This window comes from Opisthocomus hoazin, chromosome W (assembly GCF_030867145.1).
Source record: "Opisthocomus hoazin isolate bOpiHoa1 chromosome W, bOpiHoa1.hap1, whole genome shotgun sequence".
Taxonomy (NCBI): domain Eukaryota; kingdom Metazoa; phylum Chordata; class Aves; order Opisthocomiformes; family Opisthocomidae; genus Opisthocomus; species Opisthocomus hoazin.
Window position 1 is genome coordinate 38144062 of NC_134453.1, and position 24785 is coordinate 38168846.

At 42.2% G+C, this 24785-nt stretch overlaps 1 pseudogene; it reads left to right on the forward strand.

Annotated features, from left to right (window-relative positions):
* Positions 1-347: 347 nt before the first annotated feature.
* LOC142365681 (putative bromodomain-containing protein 10) overlaps positions 348-24785 on the forward strand; it is a 41200-nt pseudogene continuing 16762 nt past the window's right edge.

Here is a 24785-nt window from a genome sequence, read left to right on the forward strand (position 1 = left end):
CCTGACTCGCCTTCCTTTTCTCGGGAGATGCCTGTTCCGAGGTGGGTGATTGAAGGAGGCTTCCGTGGGGTGAGGAATCAGCAAGGGCAGTGGCCGCATCATGGAGAAGGGGTGACACACACAAGCAGGGGCATTTTCTGGATGGCAGGAAGCAACTGGCAGGGTCCTCTTGCCTGCTGCAGGGAGAAGCCAGAGGAGCTGGACTGAACGCCAGCCAGTGCTTTCTTCGTCCCTCTCCTGAGAAGGGGGGGGTGAGGGGGGGGGGGAGTGTGATGACGCTTGAATGCCCTGTGAAGAGGGCGGTACCTGAGGACAAGGGACAGGGAGCTACTTCCGGAGTAGGCACAGCAGAAGCAGTAGCCTTCACTTAGTGCCAATGGGAGGAGGAGCTGTGTGCAGGTTCAGTCGAGCCCATTTTACGTGGCTGACTTGGACGGGGACAGACCCCAGTGAGGAAGCTTGCCCTAGCGCTGAGGAGGGACGGGTCACTCAAGTAGCCATGGCTGCCTATTTTCCTGTTGCTTCAGAGAAGTTAATGTTCGTCTTCCCACTTTAGGGTAGTGGTGAGGATGTCAGAAGAAGCGTGCTGAGAGACTGACTTGTGTACATAGGTGAACTCGATCTCGGTTCCCCGGCTTGGTGAGTGGGGGAGTACAGCGGTCTTTAGCCGATGCTGAAGAGCTTAATTCCTGGGCTGAGTGCCCCCTTCAGGAGCGGTACAGTATGTGTGCATGCGTACCCGGGGTGAGAGAAATGGATCTGGCATAGCCCATGGGGGCTGTGGGGAAGCTGCTGCCAGTTGCTCCAGACAGAAAGGTTTCAAAGGATCCAGCCCTAGCCAGCGGCCCTCCAGAGAGGGAGGAGGATCATCAGCAGGATGAGGATAATGATGATGATGTGGGAGGCAAGGACAGCAGCTGTCCCTGGGAACAGAATATAAGTCCAGAGTTGCAGCAGGGGTACCGCATACTGTGCGAGTTTCTTCTGGAGAAGCATCGTCCACTGACAGCACCTTTCCTGAAGCCGCTCGCAGGTCAGGAATCCATCAGGGATGAAGGAGGAGGTGCATCCCAGTCAGGTTATGGCAGCAGTCGCTCCTTTCAGCAGTCATCAGCTGGAATGTGGCTACTGAAGATGGAAGAGAAATTTTCCAGTGGGCAGTATACAAGGATAACAGATTTTGTGGCTGACTTCCGGCTGATGCTGGAGATGTGTTACCGGCTTCATGGTGTGGATCACTGGCTATCTAAGCAGGCCCAGAAGCTAGAGGTGATGCTGGAACAGAAGCTGGCACTGTTGTCCCGGTAGGTGTAACAAAGGATTGTGTTCAGAGGCTCTGGCAGGTGCTATTTATGTAAACCAGAGTTAGGAGCGTGTATTTGACCTGACTACTAAATACCAACATGAAAATAGGCTTATCAGTTCCTGGCTAGAGATTTTGCTTCTGGTAGAGACCTCCCATGACATATAGGAGTGCTTGTTTGGATGTAATGATAAATTTAACTGTTTCCCTTATTTTTTTGCTGGTGTAAGTCAATAAATCTGCCCAACTTCTGTAGAATGTCTCTTTTAAATTGACAACCTTGTCTGTTAAAAGTAAATGATATCTCATATGATTTCTACAGAGTTATGTTACAGTGATATCCATTTTATCTGTAATTTAAATGAAATATGGAGCCCAAACTGCCTTGTTTGATACTACTATTAAATGCCAGCATAGTACTTGATGACGATATAAAAAGGAAAGATGGCCCTCGGCCCATGCTCCTTATAATCTCAAAAGGCAAAATGAAAGCTATGGTATGGATAAATACAAGTCCCCAGTAGCAATTTATTCTTTGGCCAAGACAACTGGAGAATGGAAAACTTTCAAATATAATGTGAAAGGCTCAACTTGAGTCACAACTCAGATATTAATTTTCTTATTAGAAAATTATGAGGTGCTTCTTACCCTGAAAGTTCTGTCAGCCTTCTGCGGAAGGAGCTTGGTATCTTGTATATCAAAGCTGCAAGTTGTATGGGGGAAGGGGGGGTAGGTGTTAATAAATACATGAAGTTAAATATATCCACTGTTCTCAAGCTTGTTAGTGACACAGAGCAGTGCTCCTTGTTGATGAGATGGACCTTGCTCGTGTAGTGGGAATGCTTAAGAAGTAAGGTGTGGAACCCAGTTGAATAAGCTGCGGTAGATGCATTCTGGCTTGGTGCATCAACACTACACCTTTTGAAACTGTTTTTTGCATAGCAACAGGTTTGGGGTAGAGGGGAAAGAGCTGAACCCCATGGGGTATGAACATTGCTAGTGTTCTCAAGTGAAGTTTGGTTTAAAAAAAGATTGGGAATTACTGACTTAAAGGAGTAATTGCTGAGATAAATAGCTAACCAAGTTAGATCTGACTCAGGTGTGGATTTATAAGGTAAATTTACAAGACATGGATTTACAAGGTAAATTTACTGCAGCTTATTCAACTGGGTTCCTGTTGTGTTTTAACCCCAGCTGGCAACTAAACAGACAGCCGCTTGCTTACTCAGGCAGGTGGTGGGGTTTTTTATTTGTTTGCTTTTTAATTCTTTTGGTATTTGTATATGGCATTTAAAAAAACGGTAGTTTCTTATCTCAGGTCTGGTGAAATGACACTCTCCAAATGTTTACAGATAGTTTTTTCTAAATTATTCTCCAAATAATATTCAGTTACTTCTTTGAGCTAAATATTCACCATTTTTAATAGTTCATGTCTCAAGTTGTCAGTTGATTGCTTCCAAATTTAAACTTTTGTAAGGGAACCAATATTTTAGAGCTGAAAAAATTGGCAATTCTTATAATGGCACTTCTGCTCAGAAAAAAGCAGTTATTGTTAATGTGATTATTCTGTGTTTGGAAGCATAGGTGTCAAACTGCTGCTCATCAGGAATGCTGTAACTGTGAATTGACTTGCTTTTTCCTTCTAGGCATCTGAGAGCAAAAACAACAATAGCTGTAACATCAAGAGGGTGCTATGGGCTGGAAGATGAGATGGGAAGAGCATGCATTTCAACAAGATGTAGTTCCACACCTCGTACTTTAGTAGGCTTGACAACAGGTGTCTTTGAGTCCATAATGGTTCAGGTTCTGAGACAGGAAGAACAGCTGAGAGCAAAGGAGGAAAAGAGGTGATGTGGGGAACTGAAAATTAGTTCGATTTTGCTATAGCTTTAGTTTAATTTTGTTATATAATTTTGCATCTATGTTAAAGTAAGAGTTAAACACTGTTATTCAGTTTAGTTCTGTTCTTTGTAATCTTGCTAACAAGGACTGTTGTGGCTCAAATGTAGCTAACAAGGACTGCTTGCGAGACAGACAAAGAGAAACAAGGACTGATAACCAGAACTTTGTTGTCTGTAAGAAGCAACTCTCTAGCTGAAACTGTTTCTGTGGTTTGGGACTCAGCCAACACAGACAACTCGGGAATTTTTGAGCCAAAGGTGAAAGCACACAGCGAGGAAGACTACGAGCCTTCCTCCAGAAGACCCCCACAGACGACCACCAGACGACACTGCGCGAGTGCTAAAGGGGGGTGGAGTATGATAAAGAATTCCTAAAAATAATTACAATAGTCCAGCCTACTTAGATAAGCTTTGTAATAAATAGGTGCATGCTTCGTGACTCGGTGTGCAAGTTAGGAGGAGCGATCCCCCTTGCACCCGGCGCTGCAATAAACATACCTGCTTTATAACTCTCTGAGTTGTGAAGTTTGATTCCGCACGTCAATTTGGCACCCCAGATGGGACCCTCTCCATCCGGCTGTGGGATCTGCTGAGGACGGGACTCCTCTGGGTGCCCCCGAGATTTCTCGGGAGGACTCCCCTACTCACCCAGGTCACCGCGGGGACAGACAAGGACCATCACCAGCGGACCAGGTATGTTTATACTGTAAGGGGATACCTGTAAGTCATGAGGAGACATCCCATGCGAGGTAAAGAGCATTGGTGCTCACCCCTGGGTTGGGGGTTTGAGGTCCCCATAATTTGGTGGTGGGTGTTTGAGGTCCCCGTAAGGTGGTGGGGTAAGACTTGTAAGTCTTGTACCCCGACTAATGGTAACTTGGGTTCTCCTGACTGCGGTAGCAGGAGTTATATTTGGTATTGCCATGGTTATTGTTATATGCTGTAAAAATTCTGTACAGTGTGTTGTGTGAAGGATCGTACCATCTAACACCTAACAATAAGGCCTTGATGTTTGTATGAAGTGCTGGGCTAGCCCCAGAATGTACGTGTATTGTTGTGCTGTTATTGTGTGTTAAAAGTGCTGGATGAGTGATTAGGCGAGTGAGATGCAGCCTGGCTGCAAAGTGAGTGCAGAGTTCTGATCCGCAGTTTCGTGTTCTCTGCAAGTAGAGCAAGCCGGAGACTAAGGAAGCGTGTGGCAGACTGTGAAACAGTGTTACTTGAATTAAGTATTAACCCTTAGTGTTCTGTACATGGGGATTTTTCATGTAACCCAGTTTTTAAGTGTTTTCTTTGTGAGAAAAACATTTGGGTATGATTTAGAGATGATTGTCAGTGTACGTAATGTGGAAATTGGTCTGACTGGGATAGGATTGATCGCTCAGGCAGACTTAAGCAAGCGATTTGAGGAAATTTAGGAAATATTAAAAATCGGTGAAATTCGGGCAATAAAAGTACAGCTACAGAATTCTTGTTATTACATGGGAAGGGACATAGGACAGAGTAGCACTGTGGTCCCTCAATGTGGAGCTCGTACTTGCTCCTGTCCACTTTGTCACTGCTGTTGCCTATTTGTTCACACTCAGTGTTCAAAGTGTTAGAAGTACATTATTTTGTCAAACGGAAGACAGGAGTTTTATGTTAATAATTGTCTCGAATTTAGGTGTATTTGCTGTGGGGTGAGTACACCTCTGCACCTTCTGCCTTGGATAAGGTATTAGTGCTGTCGGTTTAATCAGACTGCATTCCTTAACTAGCAAGGGAGGAAGACAGGGAAAGTTCCTGCAGGATACTCTAGGAGAGCAAAACATTAAATGAATAATGAGAGGTAAACAAAGCGGAGAGACAGTGAAAAAGAGCCTTTTAGGCTGTATTTTGGCTCACTGGAAAGATATAGGAGGACCACCAGGCAGGAGTGTGAACGAAGGGACCTTAATAAAGTATTGTAATCAGTGATGGCTTTGGTATAAATTAGATGATGAGGAAAATAGCCCTCTAATGGAACCCTGAATTGTAATACTTTGTTGCAATTGATGTTATTTTTGAGAAGAAAAAAGAAGTGGGATAAGGTTTCGTATGCAGCCGGTAACTATTGCTCAGTGCTTAAAGTATAGAAGTTTGGTTAAGAGTTGGAGCTGTTGGTGTTAAAAGGATTTGTTTAAGTGCAAAGTTGGTTTGTTGTACATTGATTAAGGGACAGAGAGGTGGATGTGGTAAATAATGGGGATTTCACAGAGCAGAGAGATACGGAAGAAAAGCCCTTTGGGCTGTATTTTGTATAAAATAAGAAAGAAGAACAAGGAAGTTGAAAGGATGTTGCTCAGCGTGTAGTATAGGGCAGAGATGTACTAAGTTGGATAAAATGAAAGATCCTGGAGGGATCATTTATCTGACCTGCCAGAACATTATTCATTGGGCAGTCAGCAAGTGATGCAGAAACTGAGAGCGGCAGACAGCAGGAATTTGGAAAATTTACTAGATGAGGCATGGAGAGTGTTTAGTAACAGGGAGGAGGATCAAAAGAAAGATAAGCAGATGTTGTTAGCAGCATTACAAGAAAGTAAAAGAAGCGGATGTTAGTAGCGGTGTTACAAGACAGTGAAAGATTCAGAAGTGAAGGACCTGAGAGGCCCTTGGAAAGAAACCAGTGTGCGTGTTGTAAGCAGAGGGGACATTAGAAAAACGAGTGTCCAGAAAGGCAGAGCAGGAGGAAAAGAATACAGGCCCACGTCAAGGAGGATTGACGGGGACCTGGGGAATCTACCCTAGCAGATCCACTGATTGTATTAAAGCTAAGGAAACGGCAACAGAGCGTGGAATTTTTAGTTGATGCTGGAGCAACATTGTCAGTTTTAAATCAGGCTTTGACACCTGTAGATGATGACTTTGTAACGGTAAGGGGAGCTACTGGCCAAAGTGAAAAGGCGTACTTTCTAAGACCTCTTGAATTCAAATTAGGGAAACATTTGGGGGTACACAAATTTTTATATATGCCTATTTTGCCAAGACCTCTATTAGGATGAGATTTATTGGAACAATTAAAGGCAGAAATAAGATTTGACAAAAGGAAAGCAGAGCTCTGGGTGGGAAGTGACTAAATAATTGAAATTTTGAGTTTGGCCCTCATAAATACCCCTCCTGGCTCAGAAGTACCTGAGGAAGTCCAGAACTAGGTATACCCAGTAGTATGGGCCACAGAGACACCAGGAAAAGAGAAAAATGCCTCTCCAACAATAGTCAAACTTAAGCAAGGAGCGCGGCCTGTAAGTATTAGACAATATCCTCTTAGAATGAAAGACAGGGAAGGAAACTGACCAGTGATCAACCGATTCATCAAATATGTGTTATTAATAGAGTGTGAATCAGAATATAACTCTCCCATTTTACCTATTAGAAAACCAGATGGTAGTTATCCAATAGTACAGGATCTCAGGGCTATCAACAGAATTGTTGAGGACCTGCACCCTGTCGTGGCAAACCCATACACTTTATTAACTAAATTGATACTTGAATTGGCCTGGTTTACCGTCCTGGATTTGAAAGACACCTTCTTTTGCATCCCATTAAGTCTAGAAAGCCAGTTGTTGTTTGCATTTGAATGGGAAAACCCAGGCTCCGGAAGGAAGACACAGCTGACATGGACTGTGTTACCCAGGGGTTTAAAAACAGCCCCACTCTTTTTGGAAATCAATTAGCTAAAGACTTGGAACAATGGGAGTGACCCCATGGAGCAGGAACAATATTACAATATGTACATGATCTATTAATAGCCACTGAAATGAAAGAACTTTGTATAATATGGACAATCAGTCTGCTAAATTTCCTTGGACTTAATGGCTATCGAGTTTCTCCACAGAAAGCCTAAATAGCTCGACAGCAAGTAACTTACCTCGAGTATGAGATAGCTGCAGGCCAATGAACACTGGGGACAACGAGGAAGGAGGCCATCTGCCAGACGCCTCGACCACAGACACCTAAAGAGCTCTGCACGTTCCTGAGAATGACAGGATGGTGTCGCCTATGGATATATAATTACGGACTCTTGGTAAAACCGCTCTATGAACTATTAAAATCTGATAAAAAACTCCTCATCTGGAATGAGGAAGCAAAAAGAGCATTCCAACAGCTAAAGAAAAAGCTGATGGACGCCCCTGCTTTGGGATTACCAGACACTATTAAGCCCTTCTGGCTGTTCTCTCATGAAAAGCAGGGAATAGCCCTAGGAATCCTAACCCAAAATCTGGGACCATATCGGAGGGCAGTGGCATACTTCTCTAAACAACTTGATGAAGTAAGGAAGGGTTGGCCTAGCTGCCTGAGGGCAGTAGCAGCAGTAGTGCTGAACATTCAAGAAGCACGTAAATTTACACTAGGCCAAAAGATTACAGTACCGGTATCTCATACTGTATCAGCAGTATTACAGGTAAAGAAAAGACACCATCTCTCACCACAAAAGTTTCTTAAATATCAAGCTATCCTGGTAGAGCAGGATGGTGTGGAAATAGTGGTTACTAACATTGTCAATCCAGCATCTTTACTCAGCAGGACCACAAGGAAACCAGTATCGCATGACTGCTTGGAAATGATTGAAGCAGTCTATTCCAGCCAACCTGACCTAAAAGAGGAGCCACTGGAGGACACTGAAGATTGCTGGTACACTGACGGAAGCAGCTTCATTCGACAAGGAGTCCGCAAGACAGGATACGCGGTAACCACTACAGATCAGGTAATCGAGTCCAAAGCCCTTGCCCCAAACGCCTCAGCTCAAAAGGCAGAAATAATAGCCTTAACTCAAGCATTAGAACTAGCTAAAGGCAAGAAAATTAATATCTGGATGGACTCTACATACACCTTTGGGGTAGTCCATGCTCATGGAGCTGTGTGAAAAGAAAGAAGACTCCTATCTACCCAAGGAAAACATAAAACATGCCGAAGAAATTCTTAAGCTCCTGGAAGCAGTGCAGCTACCCGAGAAAGTGGCTATTATGCATTGTAAAGTTCATCAGAAAGGAGACACCGCTCAAGAACTGGGCAATGCCATGGCGAACTGCGAGGCTAAAAGAGTAGCTGAGAAGGGTGAACTGGGGGTGCAGTCTTTAGTCCCAGACGGTAAAGTACAAACTGATTGTGAACCCAAGTATTCTAAAGAAGATCAAAAATTAATTGAAGACCTAGGGGGAAAAATAGAGAAAGGTAGGTGGGCAAAGACTCCACAAGGTAAAATAATAATACCATTTGCATTGTTATGGGCCGTAGTTATGCCAGAACATGGAAAATCTCATTAGGGAACAGAGGCCCTGTATAAATATTTGAACCGGCTGATAGTCGCCCGAAATCTATACACTACAATCAAGCAGGTAACACAACAATGTGTGGTTTGTTTACAGAGTAACCCTAAGACAAGACCTAAAGCCCAACTAGGACAAATTGGGAAAAGTAATTACCCAGGACAGCAGTGGCAAATTGATTTCTCAGAAGTGCCAAGAAAAGGGGGGTTTCGATACCTGCTAGTCTTGACAGATACCTTTTCAGGATGGCCAGAAGTATTCCCTTGTTGAACTAATAAAGCTAGGGAAGTAACCAAGGTACTATTGCAAGAAATAATACCGAGATTTGGGGTTCCTGCGGTAATCTCATCAGACAGAGGTTGACATTTTATTGCCAAGATCATTCAACAAGTTAGTAAACTTTTGGGAATAGATTGGCAATTACATACCCCATATAATCCAAAATCAAGCGGTCAAGTGGAAAAGATGAACCACCTAATTAAAATGCAAATTGTAAAATTGGGTCAGGAGGCTAACCTGTCTTAGCCCAAATCATTGCCATTAGCACTCCTAAAAATTAGAACCAAACCCAGAACCAAAGAAAGGACTAAGTGCTTTCGAAATAATATACGGGAGGCCCTACATTGTACAAGCAGGAACATCAACTCAAGTTGGGGATGAGGTATTAACTGGCTACATAATAAGCTTGCAGAAGCAGCTTCGAAAAGTAGAGGAACTGGTCTTAGAAACTAGAGCCCGAGGTCTTAATGGGCCTGTACATAATATTGAACCTGGTGACTATGTATATATTAGATCTCTTTTAGATTCTCCACTAGAACCGAAATGGGAAGGACCGTTCCAAGTGCTGCTGACATCCCACACAGCAGTCAAGATTAAGGAGCAGACATCCTGGATCCATCATACAAGAGTGAAGAAAGCTCCTCAGCAGCAATGGAAAATAACGTCCACTGGACCCCTGAAGCTCCGCATCCAAAGACGCTAACATGGACTAACCAAGCTAAGCTAAGAACCTTTGCAATAATGTGGGTGGTAACTGTGCTGAAACCCATGAGAGTTGATACCTGGGAATGGCCTTGGTCAAAGGCCTATTTTGGATATACAGGAATTATGGGAAAAGGCTTAGCGGGAATGAATCTAGCAACTGTCATCATATATGACAACAGGGAATTGCAATTACATGGATCAGAATGGAAGCATTCGGTGCATAGACGGAAGGTCGATAAAGGGAAAACAATCCATGTAGGTTGCAGAATCTTTAGTACTAGCAGTAGAAAAATTTCCCTCCTTTAACCCAAGTTACTATGAGAAGATTTTCTGAACAAAGAACAGAACCCACAATAGGTGGGGAACATTGTGCATCTGATGTTTGTTGGTTCAATTTTACTATAATTCAGTCAGTATCTGTTGTCTGTTTAAAGAGCACTGGCAGAGGAGACAGAGCATTATCATTTAAATTTGGGTTAGACATATCACAGGAAAACATTTCGACTACGGCTATACCTATGCCCATCACGGTGTCAACTTCTACACCCCAGAAAATGACAGCACCTTATGAATATAAAGTGAGCCCCTATATAGTTAAGCGTATGGGCAAATGGAAAATGATAGTTCATTAAAGAAAGTGGAGCTAATAATGATTCTCACATCTCAAAGGAGAAAAAGGGATACAACAGGCTTTGTGGGAACGGGTTTAGGAATTTTGAACAGTATAGATTCCGAGGTGCTGGCAAATAAGTTGTCCACCATTATGCAAGATTTAAGTAGAATACAACACCCGTTACGATCGTCACTCTTAGCTGTAGGTAATAACCAATATCTAGTGTCAGATGTACTACCCCAATGGGAAGGGCTAGATGAGAAAAGCCTGAAATCCATAGTTGAAGCTGTAGAAGCCACACAGAATAGTACCACCTTGGCCTTTAACTGTGTTCAAGCTCAGTTATAAATACAACCTATGACAGCAGCTATTGTCAGGGAGGGAGAACAAGGCATATTACCTCTGGAAATTCGAAAGGTAATTTGGGAAAATGCAACAGAATTCGAGAAGAACTCTCAGTCTTGGTGGAAATTACTTAATTTTACATATAATCCCTTTAACAACATAGCCATAGCATTTGTGTTAACAATATCCGAGGCCACCGTACATGACATTTATCCTATTGTTACATTAAAGATATTCCTTAATGGGACTTTGGTTCACCCTTTGGAACATGAAAAATGGGCGAGACAAAGTAGGAATAGATAGCTAACAGTTAATGTAGAAACATGCATTACGAGACAACACCAAGGCTACATTTGTGAATGAAATTCATTACAGGCCCAAGATATCTGACAGTGACAGTGCCAAATATTTTGCCAAAACCCTTGAGGAGGGTAACTTTATAGCAAAAGAATTTGCGAAAGAAGAAAGAAAAGGGGGGACTTGATGTGGGGAACTGAAAATTAGTTCGATTTTGCTATAGCTTTAGTTTAATTTTGTTATATAATTTTGCATCTATGTTAAAGTAAGAGTTAAACACTGTTATTCAGTTTAGTTCTGTTCTTTGTAATCTTGCTAACAAGGACTGTTGTGGCTCAAATGTAGCTAACAAGGACTGCTTGCGAGACAGACAAAGAGAAACAAGGACTGATAACCAGAACTTTGTTGTCTGTAAGAAGCAACTCTCTAGCTGAAACTGTTTCTGTGGTTTGGGACTCAGCCAACACAGACAACTCGGGAATTTTTGAGCCAAAGGTGAAAGCACACAGCGAGGAAGACTACGAGCCTTCCTCCAGAAGACCCCCACAGACGACCACCAGACGACACTGCGCGAGTGCTAAAGGGGGGTGGAGTATGATAAAGAATTCCTAAAAATAATTACAATAGTCCAGCCTACTTAGATAAGCTTTGTAATAAATAGGTGCATGCTTCGTGACTCGGTGTGCAAGTTAGGAGGAGCGATCCCCCTTGCACCCGGCGCTGCAATAAATATACCTGCTTTATAACTCTCTGAATTGTGAAGTTTGATCCCGCACGTCAGAGGTAATAGGAAAAAACTGGGGATGGGAGGCATTGTTTTTAATAATCTTGTCTTCATGTTTCTCTAACGCACCTTCTTTAGGAGAATAAAAATTATAACAGAATCATTCAAGTTGAAAGGGACTTCAGGCGGTCTCTAGTCCAACCTCCTGCTCAAAGCAGGATATGCTATGAGGTCATACCAAGTTATTCAGCAGGGCTTTATTCAGTCTCATCTTGAAAATCTCCAAGGATGGACACTGCACAACCTCTCTTGGCAACCTGTTCCAATGCTTGACTGTTCTCATGGTAAAAAAGTTTCTCCGTATATCTGGTCTGAATTTCACTTGTTCCAACTTATGCCTGTTGTCTCTTGTCCTGCTGCTGTGCATCACTCTGAAGAGCCTAGCTCTGTTGTCTTGATGGCCTCATCATACATATTGAAAGGCTGCTGTTAGGTCCCCCTAAAGCCTACTCTTTTCTAGGCCTCTCCTCACAGGGCATGTGCTCCAGCCCCTTGACCATCTGGGTGCCTTTCCACTGGACTTGCTCAAGTTTATCAATATCTTTCTTGTCCAGTTTGGGCCCCTCAGTTCACAGTGTTGTTCCTGGTCCTGAGTTTACTTATGAACCTAGGACTTCAATACAGTGCATCCACAAATTAAGTAATTAGTTTTTGATTTATCTTTTTCTTGGGAAAAAAATGAAGCACTATTGTATTGTGTGTATGTGGCAAGGTTTTGGTAGCAGAGGGGCTACAGATGTGGCCTCTGCAAGAAAAGGTAAGGAGCTGCCCTGTGCCAAACACAGCCGGTTCCAGCCAGCTTAGCAACAGACCCATTGCAGGCCAAAGCTGCGCCAATCAGAGGAGTTGGTGGTGCATCTGTGAAAACATATTTAAGAAAGGGGAGAAAACACCAGTCAGGCAGAGGAAGAGGGAACAGATAAAGTGAGAAACAGCAGAGGGAATACTAAAGTCGTAGGAGGAGGAGGTGCTCCATGGCAGAGCAGATGTTCCCTATATACACTGGAGCAGATGGATATTCCCAAAGGAATTACAGCCCATGGAGAACCCATGCTGGAGCAGAGGGAAAGAGTGAGAAGAAAGGCGCAGCAGAGAGAAACCTCTGTCCTGACCGCAGCCCTTCCCCAATGCCCTGTACCACTTGTTGCCTCACTGAAGGGACTGAGTGTAACCTGCGGGTATAACAAGGGGGGGAGGAGGTGTGCTTGGGGTGAAGTTGAGCCTGAAAGGGAAGTTGAACTTGGGAAAGGGGGAGGAAAGGTGTTTTCCCTAAGTGTGTAAATGTTTGTTTCCTTTTTCTATTGTGTTTGTGGGTTTTTTCCCAATATCTGAATTAGTACTTGAATCAATTAAGTTAATTTTCCCCAAGTTGAGTCTATTTTGCCTGTGACAGTAATTGGTAAGTAATCTTCCTGTCTTTATCTTGACCCATGAGTCTTGCTCTTCTGTTCTTCCTATCTTCTTCTATCCTGCTGAGGAGGGTGAGGACTGAGCAAGAGGCCAGATGGGAGTTTCACTGCTAGCCAGGGCCAATCCACCACAACTGTGGTGAAGAGGAATAATTTGGGCATAGCAGTTTGAAAATAAGGTCATGTAAATTCCAGTACTAGGCCACATCTGTGATCTGTATATCCCATATCTTTTTCTCCAACAATGGTCATTACTAGAAGCTCCAAAGGGAAAAAATAATTAAAAAGAAAAAAACCTGGAAAAATCTTCCTGTAGAGACTATTTTATTCTAATTCTATCTTTTAAAGTCTGCTTTGTGCCCTGAGATGAAAATGTTTGTACGTCATCCAAACATAAAATAAAAACCTTCTCTTAACAATGTAACACTAGATATTCTTATTATTCATACACACATTTTATTTTTATTATTTATGCAAAAATCCAATTATTCACTTTGAAACTTACCTAACATATCTTGTGTGCTAATAAATTTGCTAGTAACTAAGCTAAAGGTGATTATGTAAATTTTTTTTTCCTCCCAAATTTCACTGTACTATGAAAAAAGTAAGTAGAAGTGCCCTGTCTATCTTTTAATGTTTTGCATACTTCTGTCATGTTTCCTCTTATTATTACTTTGTCTGAAGTCCCAGATTTCTCAGCCTCTTTGTGGAGGGTTTTTACAGGATTCTTGACATATCTCTGAATACCCGCTACTTTTGCTCCATTATTTTTTTTTTTTTAGATGGGGGACCAGAACTGAATACAGTGTACCAGGTGAGGGCATACCATTTATTAATGTAATGACACTTTATTTTGAGTCTTATTTCTTTAGACTGGACATTACAAAGCATTTCTTTAACAAGAGAGTGGTCAAACACTGGAACAGGCTTCCCAGAGAGGTGGTCGATGCCCCAAGCCTGTCAGTGTTTAAGAGGCATTTGGACAATCCCCTTAACAACATGCTTTAACTTGGTCAGCCCTGAATTGGTCAGGCAGTTGGACTAGATGATCATTGTAGGTCCCTTCCAACTGAACTATTCTATTTTTTCCATCACATTCTTCATGCATCTTAATATTTGCTTCCTTTTTGACCATCACTACACATTGATTACTAACATGTCTGTGGGGAAAAGGTGGTACTTATGTATATGTGAGATGTTTATATTTAGGCATGTGTATTCATGTACCAAAGTAGGAAGTTTGGTGTCACAAGCCATAGTACAATCATTTGAAAGTAAGACTTTGCTAGGTATTTGTTTTAAGAAGTTTTATTTGGGTAATTGATGATCAAGTACATAGTCTGCTGATACAGGACAGTAGAAATATTGAAAGTGCCAAAAAAGAGAGAGGGGAAATGTATTCCCCTCCTCCCAAAAAGAACACCCAAACTTGCTATTTGCTAAGTTTTTCTTCTGTTTTAGAACTAGTGGTGATGAGAAATAAGGAACTATAACTTCTCATTTTGTAGTAGTGATTTTAGACCCACTCTATAATCCAAAATAAAGACAAATTATATAATAATTTATGTGCTGTTTTGTTACTTTGAAATATGTATGTTTGCCATACCAAAGTTTTAATTTCCCTTTGCTATTTCTTTTAGCGTATCTGAATTTTCAAACTTTTTTCATTTCAATAGGCTGAGAGAGCAAGAAAGAAAAGAAGCAGAAGCAGCTAGTCAGAAAGAAATAAAATAATGGGAAAAGTCACTTTTAGCTCAAGCAGCACCTACAAGAATGGAGACAATGTGGGAAATTCCAGCTATTGGTCATTTCCTCTGTTTAGCTCAACAGATTTTAAACTTACCTGAAATAGTCTTCTATGAATTGGAGCATTGTCTTCTGATGCCTCAGTGTAATACTTTTTTATCTAAAATAATGACTTCTTTGTTAAGTCCTCCTCATCGCAGATCTACCTTGCATCGAAAATCAATCCTTCCTTATGGGACTTGGGAAGCAGTACTTAGACAGAAAGTACAGCAGTGGTATACTGTTGTAGGGCAAACTGACAACCCCAATGGCTGTGCTGAAAAACTTGGGCTATGTCCCCAGTTTTTTGAAGTCCTTGGAGAAGTTAATCCTTTGGAAAAAAACCATTTCATGAGCTTCCATTCTACCAAAAAGTGCGGCTGCTAAAAGGTCTCTGTGACTTTGTTTATGAAACACAAAAAGATGTCCAGGATGCTGTGCTAGGTCAGCCCATCCATGAATGCAGAGAAGTAACCCTTGGTTATGACTACTTGGTGAATGCTTATGTTCATTTTCCACAGTTCTGTGGTGCAGATGTTCGGATTTACAGGCAAAAACCTCTTTAGGCCCCAGAATTTCCAACTCCTGCCATCAAAGTAAAAAAAGTACCACAGATGAAATTGGAGAAAGTACAATGTGACCCTGTAAACAAAAGCAATGAGGAAGTTGCATGTGATGGCAGAGAAGAGCTGCTACCTTGTGCCAACACAGAACCAGGAAAAAATGTTAATTACAGTGTTTGCTGTCCAGGGAAAAAAAAAAACACTTTAGTGACACCTCAGAAAAAATAAAACTTAACTATGAAATAAAATCTCAAAGATTCTATGACATCAAAAAACCTGATTGTTATAAAGAGAACTTGGTGAAAACAATTAGTTCAGGAGAGATTGTTGGCTTTGGAGAACTACTTAGCACAGGGGAAATTAGGGTTATAGAAAATGGGGAGAACTGTGATGAAATTTGCATAGTAAAAACTGAGCCCAGCCTGTCAAAAGAGAATACCCTGAAAACCTGCCAAATGCATGTCAATGACAGTCTTAATGACAATGCAGACATGACTTGTCACAAAATTGCTAAAGAAACAGTGTTGGAGAACTCATTGCAAAACAATAAGAAACCAAAACTTACTAAAATGCTGGCAAAAAAGAAGAAAAAGAAAAAGAAGAAATTGAGAGATGCTTTAAATGAAAATCTAAAAATAAAACTTGATGACTTGCAAAAAAAGCATGAGATTCATCCTCATCAATTCAAATCTTATAAACCTGAGAAGCAGAACAAGTTGTTTATAATCAAAAAGACAGTGAAACACATGCACAAATCTGGTAAGCTGATTTTTTGTTTACTACACTAAAAATAAGGGAAATGTTGGGATTTTGTTTTGGGGTTTTTTTAGTGTGTTAGAAGTTCTTCTTGGCTGAAGAGGTCACATTTTACTTTGAACTGGGACAGCATTATTGTATTACGTGTTTCTGATGTCAATTTTAGTGTATGTTTCTCATTCCATAATACAAGCATATAAAACAGGTTCATCAGTTCACTGAACCATGATTCATGTGCAGACTTTACCCAGAGAGAACATAATTAACTGAGAGAGATTTAATTACAAAAAGTATCTATGACAATGAATCTGTTTCAGAGAGCATAGTTTAACTTGTAGCAACTGTAGAAATATTTGTCCCTTTTCTGACAGTATTGCCTCATGCTAGTTGCAGAGAGATGTAGAGTAAATCATGTGAGGTCATGATTTTACTAATAGAACTGTGTAATCTTAATTGCCTAGCAGTACAGATTTGACCACAGGCCCACGATCACATTTCTTCTAAATTAGCCAGGCCACTTAATACAGGCTTTCTGTGAGTGATATTTTTTTAATTACAGATACGGCTCAACTAGATATTGTTATAACTTAAGAGTGGTACAGATGAGTTATAACTGATATGACAAGTTTTCCAGGATAAAATTATCTTAAAAAAAATTTTTTTTATAATTTTGAAATTAGTAAAGTTAAAAATCTAAATAACTAATCTGAATAGCTCTTGGTCCTCCAGAATACTATTTTCAGTGTTGTAGCTACTGCTGGGTAGGTAAGATCCTTGTAGTACATGAAGGAGGTGGGTATAACAGCCACAGCTGTTACATAGCTGTAGCTATTTAAGAAAGTGGCCTTAAATATTTCAGGCTCATGGCTTTTTGGATATTTTTTTTAGTCTGAGGAGGATTTTTTTATCATTAACTTACCACATTACTGTGGAGAGAGAGACCTCCTGAGGCTCCTTCCAACCTGAAATATCCTAAGTGTATTCGAATATTTTTGTGTTAAAGATTATTTGCTTGCTCAGTTTGGAAAATGGGCATAGGTGCACTGTTCCCAAGAGCTGCAATGCATCAAAGCATTGATTCGAAGATCCGGTAGGAAAAACCTAACAGTACAATGTATACTGTTAAGCAGGTATTCTTTATTGCGGCGCCGGGCACACGGGGGATTTCTCCTCCAAACGTGCACACCAAACACCCTGTTGCTTCAGGTTAAATACAATCACACAGATAATTATTCATTATATTTCTAGGAACTAATTAGCATATGTAAATATCTTTCACGCATGTCTGTTAGCATCTTTGGGTGGACTTCGGGGGTCCCAAGATGAAGGCCCATCCTCTTCATCACGCTGTTCACTGATTGACATTTGTTTCTGCGCAAACTCAGTTCCAGGATCACGTAGATCATGTCCTTCAGGTTGTTTTGCTCTGGTCTTGTTGCTCTCTTGGTGCCTCCTTATCTCTGTAGCTTAGCGCATTTGCCCTCCCAAGGCCGAGCTGTCTGGAGTAGAATTATTTAGGAGTCTCTTTTATCCCACAATTATCCCAATTATTTGCTGAGAACCAAGACCACTTTTGTTTCACTTAATTATTTTGTCTAACGACTAAGTGATAGCTTGTGCCCATGTCCTTCCACTACATTCCTTAATGAGAAAACAGGGATTAGTGTAACAGTTACATCGTTAGATCACTATGCATGCAGAAATACAAGTTACAGTACTAAAGACTACTAAAAACTAAAAAATATTAAGGCTTTTTGTTATAGTTTCACATTTCTTACAATCCCCTCTATCAGCATGTCTTTGAGGAATTTTCCTGAAAAGCTGTCAAAGAAAAAATACCTTTAAAACCTGGAGAATATAAACAGTATTATTTTTTAATTAGTTAGTAAGAGGCTAACTTTTTTTTTTAAATAGTGAGATTAGCAATTCTATTGCTATAGAATCATAGAATAGTTTGGGTTGGAAGGGACCTTTAGAGGTCATCTAGTCTAACCCCTCCTGCAATGAGCAGTGAATTTTCCTTGATCTCTCTTCTCTCCAGGACCGTGGCTAATGGATTTCTTCCAAGCAGCTCTGTAAACAGGTCAAATTCTTCTTTCCTGAAATCCCCTGTTGTTCCTAGCTGTATGACATAGCTGCTTTGACAAGTTATATGTGATTTATTAACCCTGATATTTTGTGAAGTAGACCAATTACCTTAGGTTCAAGGAGTATGGTGGGGTTTTTTGTTTAAACATCTATATTATTACATATTTTAGTTGGGTGGGAATTGTTTTATGGGAAGGCATTTGCTTTATTCAGAAATGTTTGATTTTTGCCACAGCTGAAACCAGACTGCTATAAAAGATGAAACTGTAATCTGCTTTCACACATTAATTTTAGTGTATTCGTGTGGGAATTTCTGCAAACTGCTTCTGCTTTGAGAATATATTTTAATATAATCTACAGAGGTTCCAGAGCCTAGTGTGTAGATTACTTTGCAGAAGTATTAGGGAACAAATTTTCCAGGTAAGTTATATTATTTCTGAAATTTGTGGAGAAAGTTCCGGAGTTTGCTCCTCTCAGAACAGTATCATGAATGATTTTTTTTTCTACAAATTTACATAATGTTGCAATAATTGTATTAATTTTGGGGGGTTGTAGTGGGGTTGTAGAGGAAGGGGAGGCTGCTATTTGCAGATGCTTATAGTTTACTGTTTGATTTGGTTAAGTCTGTTTCTGATTTGTCATACTTATGTGACTTGTTATCAGCCATCTATTAATTATATTGTAACTTTCAAGGCTGTATGTAATTGTTTTATTAATGAAGGGCAAGAAACAGCATTATAAAGCTTTTCTCTTTTAATCTTGCAAGGAAAAAAAATCCATATCTAAAAAAGCAATCACGAAGAAGACGGAAGCTGTTACAAAGTCGATTGCACCAGAATTTCAGGTAAATTAGTTTAGTTTTTAAGTACTTGAAATCAATGTTTTAAAGTAATTCCCTCAGTGGTTGACTGAGACCACAGAAATTGTAGTCAAAGGTGTATCTCATTTTTCCCATTGCAGCTAAGCAGATTGAAAATTTTGATCTAATAACACTTTCAAATGTGAATTTTACTTTTTGTTGATAGAAAATGTTTTAGCATTTCTATTATGTGCAGCTTATCTTAACTAGTTTTGTGCAACACTATATAACACATCAGTTAAAGCACAGAGCTTGAGAAACTGAGATGTTTGTAATTAATACTGTAGATACTACCAAATATATAGTTTTCATGAATAAAATTACTTGGGTTTTACATGAGTGTGACATTGATATTTGAATTGATGAGATATAGCTTGATCAGGTAAAGGACTTGGAGGGAAAAATTTTAGACTTGCGGACTCCTCTTGTGTTTACCTATTACTACTTAGCTGTGTGCGAACTTTAGACTAGAGAGCACCAAGAAAGTGCTAATTATAATGTGGTTTTTATGATACTATAGCAGAAGTATTTTAGTTAGTACTTCACCTATAAGTCACAATTCATCCATACATATTTGCTTGAGTTGGAGCTCTCCTATGGTTATAAGTATATCTTTTCATATTCCTTATGTTAAGAAAACAACCCGTGCTATTGTGAGCAGTAAGGCCTCACTAAATTGCAGTTATCCTGCAAAACCCTCAAATTGAATCAGTTTTGTCCATGATGATGTAGTGTTTCAGGTGGGGCTAGTAGAACTTCTAGAGATTAAAATCCCTTAGTAGTGGTTGATGCTAAATAAGGGCCCACATCCTAATGAGCATTGACTTTTGTCAATTCTAATGTTAGGGGCTAAAATTGCTCTTGGCAAGTGCAGAAAGTATGCAAAATGTTAAAAATGTGTAATTTTTTTTGGCGCATTCCCTGCATGCATGTTCACTACTAAATAATTATAAACCCTGTTCTGCATTGTTAATGTGTTGCTTTTTAAAAAAAAAACTATCCTACAAGGTATACTCTGTCTAAAATAGTTTTGAAAGTTTAGCCCAACTTTTTTTTTTTTAACCTGTGTAAACTGTATGATAACTAAAATGTATAACAATAATCTGGGCACTGATCAGGCTAAGATCTGTCAATACCAGTAGTGCAGCTTTACTAGGGGATGACTTAACTATTGATTTCAGTAGGACAGGCAGGATAGAAGATTAGGACTATTTTTCAAGCATTTGTGAATACTAAATTGAGTGGGAAGACTACTGAAACATTAAGATACTTGTAACCGGTTCGCGGGATTCCTATGCACAAATTCACCCAACACACGATATTTAAAAGCACAACAGTATTTATTGCTCTATTATAGCCTTGCATAAGCAGTTACCAGCATATTGTTCCCCTTTTATGAGAGTCTTACCAACCCGACTACATCTGAGACACCACTGAGCAGGAGGATGACCATTAGCAGGGTCATCGCGGAGAAGGGAGGTAGGCACAGCACCTTCAGGGCATTCCCTGTGGTTCGTAAAGTGTGCTCTGTGTCCTCTCTCCCTCTCTGCTTTGAGCCGCCCCTTTTTATCCCCTCAGCCGATTCAATGGAAAAGTACTGACTAGATGTTGCTGCACGCATGGCCAGCACGTGCAGCAAGGTCTGCCAAGTATGTGTTCTGTTGGCTAACAGCGGTTTTCGGATTGCAACAACATATTGCTCAATAACAATCCTCCCAGTTCCCTTCTTCAAGGTTGTGTTATCACAGCTGTGTTCAGCTTGTAATTTTCCATAGTGGCCCAACACGGACCATCATCTAAAATCCCTCACACAATACTGCAGTGTAGTATCCTTTCTTGATGCTCTCTAATTCACATACATGATGGCTGAACTTAATAAAATTATGTAAACGTTTATGTTAGAATTTTTTTTTAAACATTTGGTGAGGCACCTCAAGTCTATGCTTGATGTCCGATATGCAAAGGGAAGTGTTTTTAGTAACCATAAGATTATTACTATTAATACATGGACATCAGTTGTTTAAATAAAAAAACACACACATACCCAGCTTTTTGAAGAATGTAAATTTCTTTATGTACATGCAGTATACTAACATCCTCACACTGTATAGATCCTTAATGCACATACGCCACTGCATTATTCATTATTATTATTTACCTGCTTTGGCAGAGGGGTTGCACTAGATGATCCCCAGCGTTCCCTTCCAACGCCTACCATTCTGTGATTCTGTGATATAAGAATAGATCCTAGTACTTCAAATCAAAACAACTGAACTTTAAAGCTAAATAAATTAGTACTAACTTTTAAAATACTTTCAATATAATCACAGAATCACAGAATGGCAGGGTTTGGAAGGGACCTCTGTGGGTCATCTAGTCACAGAATATTACAGAATGTTAGGGGTTGGAAGGGACCTCTGTGGGTCATCTAGTCCAACCCCCCTGCCGAAGCAGGGTCACCTACAGCAGGCTGCACAGGACCTTGTCCAGGCGGGTCTTGAATATCTCCAGAGAAGGAGACTCCACAACCTCCCTGGGCAGCCTGTTCCAGTGCTCCGTCACCCTCAAAGTGAAGAAGTTCTTCCTCATGTTCAGACGGAACTTCCTGTGCCTCGGTTTGTGCCCATTGCCCCTTGTCCTGTCACTGGGCACCACTGAAAAGAGCTTGGCCCCATCCTCCTGACACCCACCCTTCAGATATTTGTAGGCATTTATAAGGTCCCCTCGCAGCCTTCTCTTCTTCAGGCTGAACAAGCCCAGTTCCCTCAACCTCTCCTCGTAGGGGAGATGCTCCAGTCCCCTCACCATCCTTGTAGCCCTCCGCTGGACTCTCTCCAGTAGTCCAACCCTCCTGCCGAAGCAGGGTCACATACAGTAGGCTGCACAGGACCTTGTCCAGGCGGGTCTTGAATATCTCCAGAGAAGGAGACTCCACAACCTCCCTGGGCAGCCTGTTCCAGTGCTCCGTCATCCTCAGAGGGAAGAAGTTCTTCCTCATGTTCAGACGGAACTTCCTGTGCCTCAGTTTGTGCCCATTGCCCCTTGTCCTGTCGCTGGGCATTACTGAAAGGAGTCTGGCCCCCTCTTCCTGACACCCACCCTTCAGATATTTGTAAGCATATATTAGGTCCCCTCGCAGCCTTCTCTTCTTCAGGCTGAACAAGCCCAGCTCCCTCAGCCTCTCCTTGTAGGGGAGATGTTCCAGTCCCCTCATCATCCTTGTAGCCCTCCGCTGGACTCTCTCCAGTAGCTCTTCATCTTTCTTGAACTGGGGAGCCCAGAACTGGATGCAGTACTCCAGATGGGGCCTCACTAGGGCAGTGTAGAGGGGAAGGAGAACCTCCCTCGACCTACTGGCCACACTCCTCTTAATGCACCCCAGAATGCCATTGTCTTTCTTGGCACCCAGGGCACACTGCTGGCTCATGGTCCACTTGTCATCCACCAGGACACCCAGGTCTCTCTCCACAGAGCTGCTCTCCAGGAGGTCCACCCCAAGCCTGTACTGGTGCATGGGGTTGTTCCTCCCCAGGTGCAGGACCCTGCACTTGCCCTTGTTGAACCTCATCAGGTTCCTCTCTGTCCAACTTTCCAGCCTGTCCAGGTCACGCTGAATGGCAGCACAGCCTGCTGGTGTATCCACCACTCCTCCCAGTTTTGTGTCATCAGCAAACTTGCTGAGGGTACATTCTAACTCTTCATCCAGGTCGTTGATGAAGAAGTTGAACAAGACTGGTCCCAGTACTGACCCCTGGGGAACACCGCTAGTTACAGGCCTCCAACTAGACTCTGTGCCACTGGTGACAACCCTCTGATTTCCGCCATTCAGCCAGTTCTCAGTCCACCTCAGAATGCAGAGAAGGCAGAGTTACTGAATGCCTTCTTTGCTTCAGTCTTTAGCGCTAAGGCTAGCCTCTCAGGAATTCCAGTCCCTGCAGGTGAGATTGGAAGTCTGCAGAAAGGACGACCTTCCCTTCGTTGAGGAGGATCAGGTGAGAGATCATTTAAGCTAACTGCACACCCACAAATCCATAGGCCCCGATGGAATGCACCCACGAGTGCTGAGGGAGCTGGCGGATGTCATTGCTGAGCCACTCTCCATCATCTTTGAGAGGTCCTGGAGGACAGGAGAGGTGCCTGAGGACTGGAGAAAAGCCAGTGTCACTCCAGCCTTCAAAAAGGGCAAGAAGGGGGACCCAGGGAACTACAGGCCGGTCAGCCTCACCTCCATCCCTGGAAAGGTGATGGAGCAGCTTATCCTGGAGGTCATCTCTAAGAAAGTGGAGGAAAAGAAGGTTATCAGGAGTAGTCAACATGGATTCACCAAGGGGAATCATGCTTGACCAATGTGATAGCCTTCTATGATGGCATGACTGGCTGGGTAGATGAGGGGAGAGCAGTGGATATTGTCTACCTCGACTTCAGCAAGGCTTTCGACACAGTCTCCCATAACATTCTCCTAGGCAAGCTCAGGAAGTGTGGGCTGGATGAGTGGTCGGTGAAGTGGATAGAGAACTGTCTGAATGACAGAACTCAGAGGGTTGTCGTCAGCGGCGCTGAGTCTAGTTGGAGGCCTGTAACTAGTGGTGTCCCCCAGGGGTCAGTACTGGGCCCAGTCTTGTTCAACTTCTTCATCAATGATCTGGATGAAGAGTTAGAGTGTACCCTCAGCAAGTTTGCAGATGACACAAAACTGGGAGGAGTGGTGGATACACCGGCAGGCTGTGCTGCCATTCAGCGAGACCTGGACTCGCTAGAGAATTGGGTCAGTAGTTCCCAGGGTCCTCCTTCCTACCCTTTTTATAAAGGGGCACAAAGTTTCCCTTTTTCCAGTCACTCGGGACTTTGCCTGACTGCCATGACCTTTCAAATATTGTGGAGTGGCTTGGCAACTACATCAGCCAATTCCCTCAGGACTCTGGGATGCATCTCGTCAGGTCCCATAGACTTATGTATGTTCAGGTTCCTCAGGTGGTCATGCACCTGGTCTTCCCTTACAGTGGGAGGGACTTTCTGCCCCAGTCTCCATCTTGTGGTCCATCCACTCAAGAGGTGTGGGAAGAGAGGTTGCCAGTGAAGACTGAGGCAAAAAAGTTGTGGAGTACCTCAGCCTTCTCCTGGTCCATTGTTACCAGTTTGCCAGTCTTGCTAATCATGGGGATTGCGCTTTCTTTGACCTTCCTTTTCTGGCTGACATACCTGTAGAAGCCCTTCTTGTTATTCATTGCTTCATTTGCCAAGTTCAGCTCCATCTGCACCTTGGCCCTCCTGACCCCGTCCCTACACAACCGGGCAGCATCCCTATACTCTTCCCAAGATACCTGTCCCTGCTTCCACTGCCTGTGCATTTCCTTCTTGCCCTGTGGTTTGACCAGCAGGTCTTGACTCAGCCATGCTGGTCTCTTCCCTTCCTTGCCTGATTTCTTACACCTGGGGACTGAGAGCTCTTGCACTCTCTGGAAAGCATCCTTAAAAATCTGCCAGCTCTGTTCTGCTGCCCTGTCCCTGAGGGTGCTTTCCCAGGGGGTCCTATTGACTGACTCCTCCAACAGCTGGAAGTTGGCCTTCCTGAAATTCAGGGTCCTGACTTTACTCTTCGTCTGACCCTTATCCCTCAGGAGTGTGAACTCCACCAGTGCATGATCACTGTAGGCCAGACTGCCTTCGGTCTTGACATCACCAATTAACTCACCTGCATTGGTGACCAACAGGTCCAGTATTGCCTCCCCTTGGGTAGGGCTGTCTGTTACCTGGCTTAAGAAGTTATCTTCAGTGCACTCCAGGGGTCTCCTGGATTGCCTACAGCTTGC